Raw genomic sequence first — 11892 nt, forward strand, 5'->3', positions numbered from 1 at the left:
TGCATTCAAATTGTCTCTTTTTGTATTTTTGATTTTCCTCTCATCTTATACATGGGTTGATTAAGTATCACCCATTATTCCTCCCATAAACTTGTCCACCACATATATGAATAATCACCTTCCAAATTTACTCGTTGAACATTCGGAATGTTAACCGTTATCGGTGGATTCTGCAGTTAACAACCACCAATGAATCGGAGAATCAACACACAGCAACCCCTTGGGGGAATCAGCACTTAGCAACCACCAAATGGGTCGGGGAATCAGCACTTAGCAACCCCTCGGGGGAATCAGCACTTAGCAACCCCCTTTCACATTTAAAATACGGTGGAATCAGCACTTAGCAACCACCAATAGGTAGGGGAATCAACACTTAGCAACCCCTCGGGGGAATCAGCACTTAGCAACCCCCTTTCACATTTAAAATACGGTGGAATCAGCACTTAGCAACCACCAATAGGTAGGGGAATCAAAACATAGCAACCCCTTTATATGCAATATGCTCCGGCCTATTCCGAGTGTTCAACCAAAAACCGTGTTTTGCAACCCCTTACCACCTTTCCCAATTTAACAACATTTTTGGAATCTTGCCAAACATTTATTTTATATTCAAATAAATCTCAACATATATCAAATAATACCAAAATAATACATTAAGTCACGTGTTTACTTACCTCGGTGCAAAATATCGTAATTTTGCAATTCACTCCACTATCTTTTCTTTTCCTCGTTTGAGATAATCTTCCCGTCTCTCTTGATCTATAATAGCAAATTTAACTCGTTTAATATTCACATTTATTAAAATAATCCTCCACCCAATTTTTTGAAAATTTACAATTTTGCCCCCAAACTTTTACATATTTACATTTTTGTCCCTAAACTCGGAAATTATATTTCATCTCTTATTCTTATGTTTTATGACATGCTGAACATTTTTCTCTTCTATAGCAACATCCAATTCCCACTCTAACACACATTTATGAACATTAAGTATTTTTACCGATTATGTCTATTTACCCGTTTTCGCTTAAAATCGCTTAACAAAAATTGTTTAACATAATTTATAGCTTCATATTCTACCATAAAACAGCAAAATAGACACATTTCACCTATGGGTATTTTTCCAAATATGAGCCCTAACACGAATTATTGCTAGAATAAGCTAAACCGAGTTACGAGGATTCCAAAAATGCGAAGAACATTAAAAACGGGGCTATGATGCACTTACTATGAGCTTGAGAAAGCAAAGAAACCTTAGCTATGGTGCCCCTTAAAATTCGGCAGCAACTTATGGAGAAGATGATGATTTTTTTCATCTTTTTCCTATTTTATTCTTTTTATTACCAAATGACTAAAATGCCCCCATTTAAAAAAAATCTATTTCACCCATTTCTTATGTCTATTTTTGTCCATCAATTACTAATGGTCTATTTACCACATAAGGACCCCCAACTTATAATTTCATATCAATTAGACACTTCTAACATATAGAACTCAACTTTTGCACTTTTTACAATTTAGTCCTTTTGACTAAATTGAGTGCCCAAACGTCGAAATTTTCGAACGAAATTTTTACAAAATTTTTCCGTAGAATTGTAGACCATAAAAATATAATAATAACCATATTTTCCCTCGTCGGATTTGTGGTCCCGAAACCACTGTTCCGACTAGGCCCAAAGTTGGGCTGTTACACTTTCCATATCTGAATGCACCATGCCAACACTCGTTGCCACAACCATTACATTTCTCCCTGCATTTGAAATCATAAAAGAGGAAGTGTTGGTGTCCTTCACATTCAATGATATCAGCAACTTTAGAACACCTTAGACAAATGAACCATATTATAAGTTTGTAAAACAATCCACTACAATGTTGACGATAAAGGTAACACAACAGGTAGTCTTCGAAAACGAGAGTGGCTTTGGCTTGACGAAGCCAATGATGCTTGGTACTTGGCAATTCAACACAAGTTTTATGAAGAAAAAAAAAGGGCATTCTGAACAATAATAGAAGAAAGTTGAGATAGATAGCATGCACCCATCACATTTTCTATCAATTTTCTCATCCATCTTGTCTGCTAACACCAAGCAATGTTGATTACTGAAATGTTCAATCTTTGTAGCTTCCCCAGCTTCATTCACCTTAATAACAAAAATGATGGAAGACTGCATAGATTTTTCATAAGCTCCTCCCATTATTTTTCGTCCTCAATTACCTTGTACAAATCATCATCCTCTAAGACACAATTCACATGGACAACGTAATTGCAACCTGGCTTCCCACAAGAGTAACTCCCACGATCTAGCTTTAATTCATTAAAACAAATCTTGCAATTTTACCTTGTAAGATCTTCAAGAAAATATTTGTGAAAAATGCAATGATCATGTCGTGAAAATTTGATAATGCTTGGGAGTTGTATGCAGTCTTTATGGACCATGAAGTTGCATGTCAAACATATGTAAGAAATATAATTTCCCTCGGTGTCACATGCATCACAAATGAATGAACCTTGTCTCCAAAGCAAGGCCAATGGCTGTTGATGACTTTTTTGATCTTCAACAATGGACATCAACAAACTGCATCCAACAATATTGATGTTAAAATGGCAAAGAGAATAACAATAAAAGTGTCCAGAATGTTCCTTTTGGCATAGGCTGCAAAAGCGATCATTATCGCTATAATTAAGAAACAGATAGTGTATGTAATGGGAAGGGTGATTAACTTTAGTGGGTTACTCAAGGCATTTCTTGTGAATAATAAATGGACAGGAAGAACAAATATATATAGCATCTATGAATGGTTTTTAACACCTGAAGCAGTTAAATCTTTTGAGTACTTTTATGGTCATGGGATTTTCTATGAAGGTCAATGGATGTTTGTGGATGTCATGTTTGGACGGTTGGCTAAACTTAAATAAATGAGATATTGAGCACAGTTAATGTCAAGGAAAAATAACATGCGTTACATTCATAAAAAAATATGTTACGTTTTTCCTTGCATAATGCACAACCATATACCTGCGTCTGAGTGTTGGGGATGGATAGGGTGATTAGGAATTTCAAGGGGTGCCTCTACACATTACTTGTGAAGGTGATAGTTGCAATGAATACAAGTGAAGCATGAAGCTGAAAGCAGTTCCTGACATCCATCGCAGTAAGCTTTGAAACCTTTATTGCTTTGTTCTGCCACTAACACCAAGGGATGCTGCTAGAGGTGATCATGGGTTGGGCTACCCAGCCCGGGCCGAAGGCTCGCCTGAAAAATGAGAGGGTTCAGGTAAAAATATAGGCGGGTGTGAGCAAAAAATAAGACCCATTTAAAAAATAGACCAGGCCCCGGATAAAACTTTAGAGACAACTGGCCTGAAGGAAAGACCATATTAGCTTGCAGAGCAGGAGTTGACATAGTACCCCTATGAGTGCAACAATGAGAACCTACATAAGAAGGATTAGAAGAATCCTAAAACTGATGACAATGCACTTGCATTGACTGATGAGAGACACCCTCAAACGATTCATCAAAACGATAATAGTATTTGTGCATAGTGTGCCCAATTCGGCCACAAAGTTGGCATTGAGGTTTGCTATGAGTAAACTTTCTTCCTCAGCCTTTGCCTCGAAAGGCCCTAGATCCACTACCCCTATAAGATGGTCGATAACCTTGATCAGACTGTCTAACACATCTATCATCAGACTAATTATGTTGAGTAATATTAGCCTGCAAAGAGATATTTGAAACAAAATCTAGTTGTCGAGCCTCACAGTCAGTAAGCATCTTAGTAAGAAGATCAAGAGGAACATTCATCGTTGATGCTACAATGCGAATCGACTCATATTCAACAGGCAAACTAGCAAGAACAATGCTAGCTTGTTCTTGTTCAGAAATAACATTTCCTGTAGCTAGTAAAGTATCACACAGACTTTTAATCTTGGATAAGTATTCTTGAATGGTTAGTTGTCCCTTCTTCTGAGAGTACAAAGAATGCCTCATAATAGATACTGTCAGAGAAGATTTAGTAGCAAATCGCCTGACAACAATATTTCACACATCAAAACTTGAACAAGCACCAATAAGATGGACCAGAATACCATCAGAAATGGTAGACAAGAGCTAAGAAGCCAACAACTTGTCTTGTTGCTTATGAAAGACAAAGTCAGGATTAGGAACATGAGTAACATTGCTATCAAGAACAGATTGTGGAGGAACCTGAACAGTTCCAAGAACGAATTCATGCAGGTCATATCCTTCAAGAATTAACAAAATCTGTTGTTTCCATAAAAGAAAATTGTGTTCACTGAGTTTCACCGTATTATGCTTGGGAAATTGATGAAGTTTTCGTGAGGAAGCATATCCAGGATCAGGAGAAGAAGCAGCTATAGGTGTGGCCGTGTGAATAGACTGATGATGATCATCATTACCAGAGACTGTTTCCCATGACCGAAATCCAAGAGAAAAAAATTATGGCTCAGATACCATGATGAGAACTATGGATTAAATCAAGAAATCAATCTTATTAATGAAGATAAAGATACTTTCCAGAATACAAAGCACAGTATTTATAATACAAAGTATTTCAACTTAACTAACAGTTAACAAACATAACTACCAAGACTTCGAACAATTACCTACTAACTACCTTAACTTCCACAACTGTTTTTATACTCTAATAGTGACAAGTCTACACTGTGATAGTGCATTAATATGTAGTGAACTCACAAGAATAGGAAAATAAGAAGAAACCAAGTTAGTTTATTTATTTCATCTCTATAAATGTCTATAAGCAACAAGTGTTTTGTTTAACAATTAAAAAAGTTGTCTTTAATGAAAAACTGAAATCTAAATTTAGAAATAACTTACTCTCTACCAAGATTCCTACTCAGTTCTTGTAAGAATTCATGAAAACTCATTTTCAATTTTTACATCATTGAGTAGTTCTTTTGTTTACCAAAGTACTGGAAACTGAAATAGAAGCCAAAGTAGGTCAGTTTCCAAGTTTTGTATTCATTATATGTTTGTCGTTTCTATATATATATATATGTAAATGTGTTAGATTCTGACACACATTTCTCTCTTTTTCTCTATCTTTCTTGTGTTATGCCACTCATGCATTATATACAATTTGTGTATATAACCACTTTTTATTATATTTTTAATTTGTGTATTGTTTTAAGAATTGTTTTAGTATCATTTTTTATTTGTTTCTTGTTTTAATATTTATTTTTATGTTTTTAAATGTATTTGATTTATTATATTTTAAAATTTTTTTATTTAATGAAATAAGCTAAAAAAATTTTAATATGAGCTTGGCTTAGTAATTTTATTTTGGGCCTGGCTTGGACAAATTTTTAGGCTCATATTTTGGGCCGACTGGGTTCGGGCCTAGAAAACAGACCTAAATTTTTTTTGGGTCCAGCTCGAACCCGGCCCGGCCCGACCCATGATCACCTTTAATTTTCATATTCATCCCTAAAGTTTCAACCTTTTAGAAATTTGAATTAGGGTTTTGTTATTTCCCAAAATTATTTGAAAAAGGAAAATGAATTTGGGGGATTTGCACAAGGTCTGGGAAAGCAAAGCATTGAAGAGGAAACCTGGAGAAGAAGAAGCCAAAAAAATCTTAGAGAAAATAGCCAAGCAAGTTCAACCCATATGGAGAGTCAAGCTCCTCTCAGAATTCTGGTATCTTTATCAATTTTATTCATTTTTGTATCTTTTATTCTGTTAAAGAGAATGATTTTTTTCTTCAATTATGATTGATGGAAGAATGGGTATTTACGGTTGTACTACTGAAATTCAAGCGCTTTTCTTTTATGGCATTGAGATGTGTTTTTATCAATGCTGAAGCATGATGCCGAAGGCAAATAATGCATTGAAAGAATTGTGAAGCGTTTGCATGCTTTGAGTTATCATACTAGGAGTTACTTTGGCTTGGCTTTCAAAAATGATACTGAATTTAGTTTTGATTTTTTTTTTTCATATTGATAGTCCGAATAATCCAGCTTTGCTTGGGCTGAACGTGGGAGCTAGCATCCACGTGAAGTTAAGGCTACGAAGACCGAACTGGGATTGGGATTTTTATCCCTTCAATCAAGTTCTTGATACAATGCTTCACGAGCTTTGCCATAATGCTCATGGTCCTCATAATGCTAATTTTTACAAGCTCTGGGATGAGTTTAGAAAGGTCCATTTCCATTTTTTTAGATAGTCCCTAATCATCATTTTCCAGTGCCAAATGTTGTTTCATGGATGGTTCATTTCTATATTACTAATTTTCCTGTTAAGACTTGTTTAAGTTCGTGCTATTGTGTTAGAACCATTTAAGCCTATCAAATGAAAGATTCTGGCGTGTGAGGATCAAATCATTAAGAAAGCATTATTAGGTGTGACTAGAGGTTCTCAGGATGTGCCTATATATGGATTCACGATTAAACATTATCTATGTAGAAAAAGGGAGAGCTTATGTAATGGGTATTAGAGCTATAGTGAATGACTTCTAGAGAAAAAATATTGTAGTATTCAAATCTTACAGTGAATGATTTCTAGAGAAAAAATCATTCTCTTTAACAGAATAAAAGATACAAAAATGAATAAAATTGATAAAATTACCAGAATTCTGAGAGGAGCTTGACTCTCCATTTATGCTTACGCATAATGGGTTGAACTTGTTTGGCTATTTTCTCTAAGATTTTTTTGGCTTCTTCTTCTCCAGGTTTCCTCTTCAATGCTTTGATTTCCCAGACCTTGTGCAAATCCCCCAAATTCATTTTCCTTTTTCGGATAATTTTGGGAAATATCAAAACCCTAATTCAAATTCCTGAAAGGTTGAAACTTTAGGGATGAATATAGTTACAGTAACAATAACCAAAATTTGAAACTATTGAACTATTCTAACATAAACCCAATCCTCAGCGCTGTCCATTTACCAATAAACAAAGCAAGTACAGGCATTCTTACACGCACAGATGAAGGCATGTAGCCTTCAGAAAATACATCATACATATACACATGAAAAATGTATATGAAACCAAAAAAAAAACCCAATTGCCTAAATTCAATGAACAACCATTATCCAGTCCCATCAAATTATCACTGTTCACTGAGCATCAAATTCAGTCATGACTCGTGCATACACACACGGACGATGAGAGGAACACTAATACGTTTGCCTAAATACCATCAACAGCCAAAATGGCTCTGCTAATCACCACTGTCAACCAAGCAAATAACAAAAGAACCACAGAAATACACAGATATGAACATACCCAAAAAGGAACCTGGAGGCAAAAGGGGTTCCAGCAACGATGGTAGCGGCGGCTGATGCGGCGGCAGCTGAGGCAGAGAAGAATCCAGAAGAGTGGAAGCATTGTTGAGAGCAAAAGCTTGGGTTTTTCCTGTATAGGTCTAGCAATATTGCTATCCCCGCCATTGTTGTTTAGCTAAAAACAATAAACAAAACAGACCCGCTTTGGTTTGTATCACAACCATAGCAGTGATCAGCTCTAGTTGTTTTCTACCGTTTGGTTTTCTAGGGAAAGGTCGAGGCTTTGAGGGGAACTTTTAAGTTTCTTTTTCCCTTTTTCTTTTTTTTTAATTATAGAATTTCCTTGTGTTTAATCATAAAATTGGAGGTAATAATTAGAGGTAAACAGGGAGCACACCTTCTAAGTTCTAAGATTTGAAATTCTTTTTAAAGTGTTTTTAGATTTACTCATATTATTTTTTAAAAATATAAATATTTAATAATTTTAAATTAGAGATACCATAATACTCATACCAATTGAACTAAGACTTAATCAATTGTCATACATTATATATTGAAATAGATGATATAAATTATTTGGAAAATTAACATAATTTAATATAATAGGTTAAGAAATAAAATTTAAATTTTGTACTGATGTGTAAGTGCAAAATAGGTGAAATTCAATTTAAGTTCTACAAATAGTCCTAAAAAGTTATCTGGTATCATTTTCTATTTAAATATTTTTTAATATATTACTATTCTTTTATAGACATTTGTCAACTCCTTAACCTAATTTGTGGAGTCTAAAAAATATATAAATTTCGGTTAACTGAATCGAAATTTTTTCAAAAAAAATTAACCGAACTGAACTTTTTCGGTTAATTCGGTCGGTTAACCGAATTAATCGAAATTTATATTTTTTATTATTTTTGGTTAAAACAAGTATAAAACATATAAAAAATTAACCGACTTAACCGACCATTTATATTTCCAAAAAATTAACCGAACCGACCGAATACTTATATATTATAATATTATTTATTAAATTCGGTTAACCGACCGATTTTAAATTCAGTCAGTTAACCAAATTAATTCAGTTTTACCTGAAATTTGCACACCCCTACTTCACTGATGGTACTTTTATTTTTTTTCATATTTTTATATGATTTTTAAATCAAACAATTTCAAATTCAATGACCGAACACATGTTCAATACTATTAAAATATAAATTGTTATCACTATATCTATATTTATTATTGAATAAATTAAAAAAATATTTTTAATAAAATATAAAATATTTTTTTCACCCATTTGTTAGTAATTTTATTGATGGGTGAGAAAAAAAACCATATTTATTATTGAAATGATAAAATTAAATATTTAAAATGCTTGGTTATGTTGAAATGGTATAAGTATAACTTTTGATTTTTTTTAATGTTTCTCTTACCAAATTGGCTTATTTTACTAAAAACTACAAAATGCATGTGATAATTACAGATTTAAAACACATATGTCTATTTAAAAGTAACATAAGATATTGTTTGAAATTAATTAATTATAATAACTCATGGAATATATAAGATATTAAAATGCAAAATTAAATTAAATTATGAATAAAACAAGATTTAAACACATAAATAAACATATAAATGCTGCCAATAAAAATCATCCAAAATTTGTTGCACCGACTTGTCGTGTCTCTCACTCTCATTCTTGCTCAAACTTCCACTCTCACTCTGACTCTCGATTTTCATCTCCATTGATTTGTGTGTTTGTGAGAAATGAAGGAGATAATGGGAATGGAAGAAAAGAAGAAGATGAAAAAAAGAAAGGATAATTTTGAAGTAGAGGAATGATTGAGAAGTGGTAGTTTGAGGAGTTGTGGTTTAACACTATTATTTCTCATTTTATGCTCTGTTGTGCCATCTATCTTCTTCTCTCTATATATATGAGAAACAATCCTCAACATACCTTAGTGTAACTTAAAGTGTTTTAAGCATAAAATTTTAAAATTAATTTTTCATTTCATCATGTTAAATTTAGACATCAATATATCATATAATATATTTTAAGTTGATAAATATTAATATAAGATAAAATATTTGGTACATTGCTAGTGAAGGTTTTAGACTCTACACCAAGATTAAAGGGTTGACAAGTGTCCTATATGGATATAATAAAATATTAAAAAAGAAAGAAAGAGACATGACAAGTTTTTAGGGTTGCTTGTGAAATAAAAAAAAAATACATTGTCACTTGTCAGTGTATCAAATATTAACCCTTAATATAATTATATTTGTTTAATATTAATATAAAATTTAAATTTATTATTATATTTTTAAGATATTTATTTATTTTTATATATTTTTAAATTTTGTATAGTATTATTTTTGGTCCAAAATATTTTTATTTTTATATATATTTTTAAATTTATTATTATGTATTTTTTGAAAATGTTTATGTTTTTTTTATATTTTTTTTGCATTTTTAGAATTAGGATTAAATTGAAAATGTTTGTAAATTTTGAGGGTTAATTTTTTAAAATTATTACTAAATTGATATAATATGTAAAAGTTGAAGGCTAAAATTATTATTATACCAATTTTTTATCTGCCACATCAGCTTCGTGTTTGTGATTCTATGTAATGTGAGTGCTTAAATTGCAAACATTTTATTTTGAGTGCCTAAAATAAATGTTTTTGATAGTTAGGTGACTCTCTATGTAGTTTTTCCATTTTTTTGAACATTTCTATATATTTTATTTTTAAATGATTTAAAAAAAACTTAAACTTTAGAGGACTTTTTATTGAAAATATAAAAAAGTATTTTGATAATTTTTATGTAGTTTTAAAGGCTAAGGGTGGGTTTGGATGGGCGATTGGGTGCGGTGCGGTGCGTTTAGCTTACTTTTTGTCTCACGCTACAATATCGCTACAGTATCTAATCTCACCGCCACCGCTGTTTTTACACTAACCGCAGGTAAACGCACCGCCCATCCAAACTCACACTAAATTAATAAAAGCAAAATTGGATAAAGTGATGAAGGTTTTTATTTTTTATTGTTAAAAAGAAAAAAAGAGGTCAAGGTTTTCAAATAAAGAAAATATTCATAAACTTAATATTTTAAAATTGAACTACCAGGATTAAATTTTAAATTATCAAAACGTATAGAGATTTTTCACAAATTCAAATTCTCAATATCTTAGAACATTTGATATACTACCAATAAAGTTTCTGTAAAAGTTTTGAAAACATTCAAATTAAGATTTTTAAAGCATTCATTTTTACAACATTCATTTTTTCTTAATTTTCTTTTCAAATTAAGTCACATAAAATCTAGTGTGTTATTTAATAGTTAAATTAATGATTTTAATATCTGAGGGTTATAGTTTGAGGATGTTTGGTGCAATGTCTCTTTCTTTGATTTGCAGATTAGGTTACCACGTTATATCTTTATAAATAATTAAGATGACTTGATGGTGCATTTATGCAATGTGCCTTGCTTAATTCTAGGTGTGGTTTGAATTCGAGTCGCACTTATTGCATTGTTATTAAAACTTTATCCTCTTTTATTCACAAAAAAAAAGAAAAAAAAGAAATTATATATATTAATATTTTCTAGGTCCATTTTACAATTCATATTCAAGATTCGTGATTATATCTATCGATAATGTCATCTCCAATATTCAAACTTAGCTCTTCTTTGAGAGTATAATGTGCTTTATCATTACACCCAATGTAATCACTGAATTTTGTTCGGTACATTCTTCGTGTTTTTATTTTATTTTATATATATTTAAAAAATTATGTTTTTTTTGGGCTTGCCTTAGATGGGCCAATGATTGGGTCTATGGGGGTTGGATAATTGGGTTTGAAACATTTTAAATTTGGACTTGATTGGGCCTTGGCCCATTGTTTTTATTTTATTTTATTTTATTTATTTATGTTTTAATAATATTAATAAAACAATAATAAATAAAAATAAAAAAATAAATTATGTTTTAGCCCCCGAATTTTTCAAAAATTACATTTTAATCCCGTATTTTTGCCAAAATTGCACTTTTACCCCAGAAACTTTGCGCCCTCTACAGTTTAGTCCTTCTGGACTTGTCAAATCACCCAAGCGGCAGCCGAGCTACTCCAGCATCCTCCCTAGGCCATGATTGCTCCACTGCCACCTGAAAACAAAGAGAAAAGAGACAAAGTGAGCATATTAAAAGGAGAAAATTGAAGAGAAGAGGGGGGAGCAGCCAAGAAAAGAAAAGAAAAAAACAAAAATTTTAAGCAAAAAACCAAGCAAAAACAGCAGCAAAAAGGGCCACCGCCGCCGTCGATCTCGCACCACCGCACCACCGCCTCATCACTACCATCCCAACACCCAACAAAGCAACTAGGAAGTAAAAAAGAAAAAAAAACAGCAAGTAGAAAAAAAACAGCAAGCAAAAGAGAAAAAAGGAAAGAGCAAAGAAGAAAAAGAAAAGGGGAAGAAGGGAGGGGAAGAGGAGACCTCCGTGCTCGCCACTGCCGGCCATCGCACCAGGCGGAGAGACGTCACCGGCGACAAAAGGGTGGTGCTGTCGAAGGAGAAGGGAAGAAAAGAGAAAAAAAAAGAGAGAAGAAGAAGAGAAAGAAAAGAAAAAAGAAAAAG

At 32.5% G+C, this 11892-nt stretch overlaps 1 long non-coding RNA gene across 2 annotated transcripts; it reads right to left on the reverse strand.

Annotated features, from left to right (window-relative positions):
• Nucleotides 1-1658: 1658 nt before the first annotated feature.
• LOC107939525 (uncharacterized) lies at nt 1659-7656 on the reverse strand. 2 transcript variants are annotated; one of them, XR_001695137.2, is made up of 5 exons: nt 7263-7601; nt 6607-6814; nt 4306-4424; nt 3018-3255; nt 1659-2576 (listed from the first exon to the last, which is right to left on the reverse strand). It is a non-coding gene; the product is annotated as an uncharacterized lncRNA (long non-coding RNA). The 2 variants fall into 2 exon arrangements; XR_005915069.1 differs by lacking the exon at nt 4306-4424 and having other exon boundaries at nt 1664-2576; nt 7263-7656.
• Between the last annotated feature and the right edge of the window lie 4236 nt (nt 7657-11892).

The sequence above is a fragment of the Gossypium hirsutum genome, chromosome D06 (assembly GCF_007990345.1).
Source record: "Gossypium hirsutum isolate 1008001.06 chromosome D06, Gossypium_hirsutum_v2.1, whole genome shotgun sequence".
Taxonomy (NCBI): Eukaryota; Viridiplantae; Streptophyta; class Magnoliopsida; order Malvales; family Malvaceae; genus Gossypium; species Gossypium hirsutum.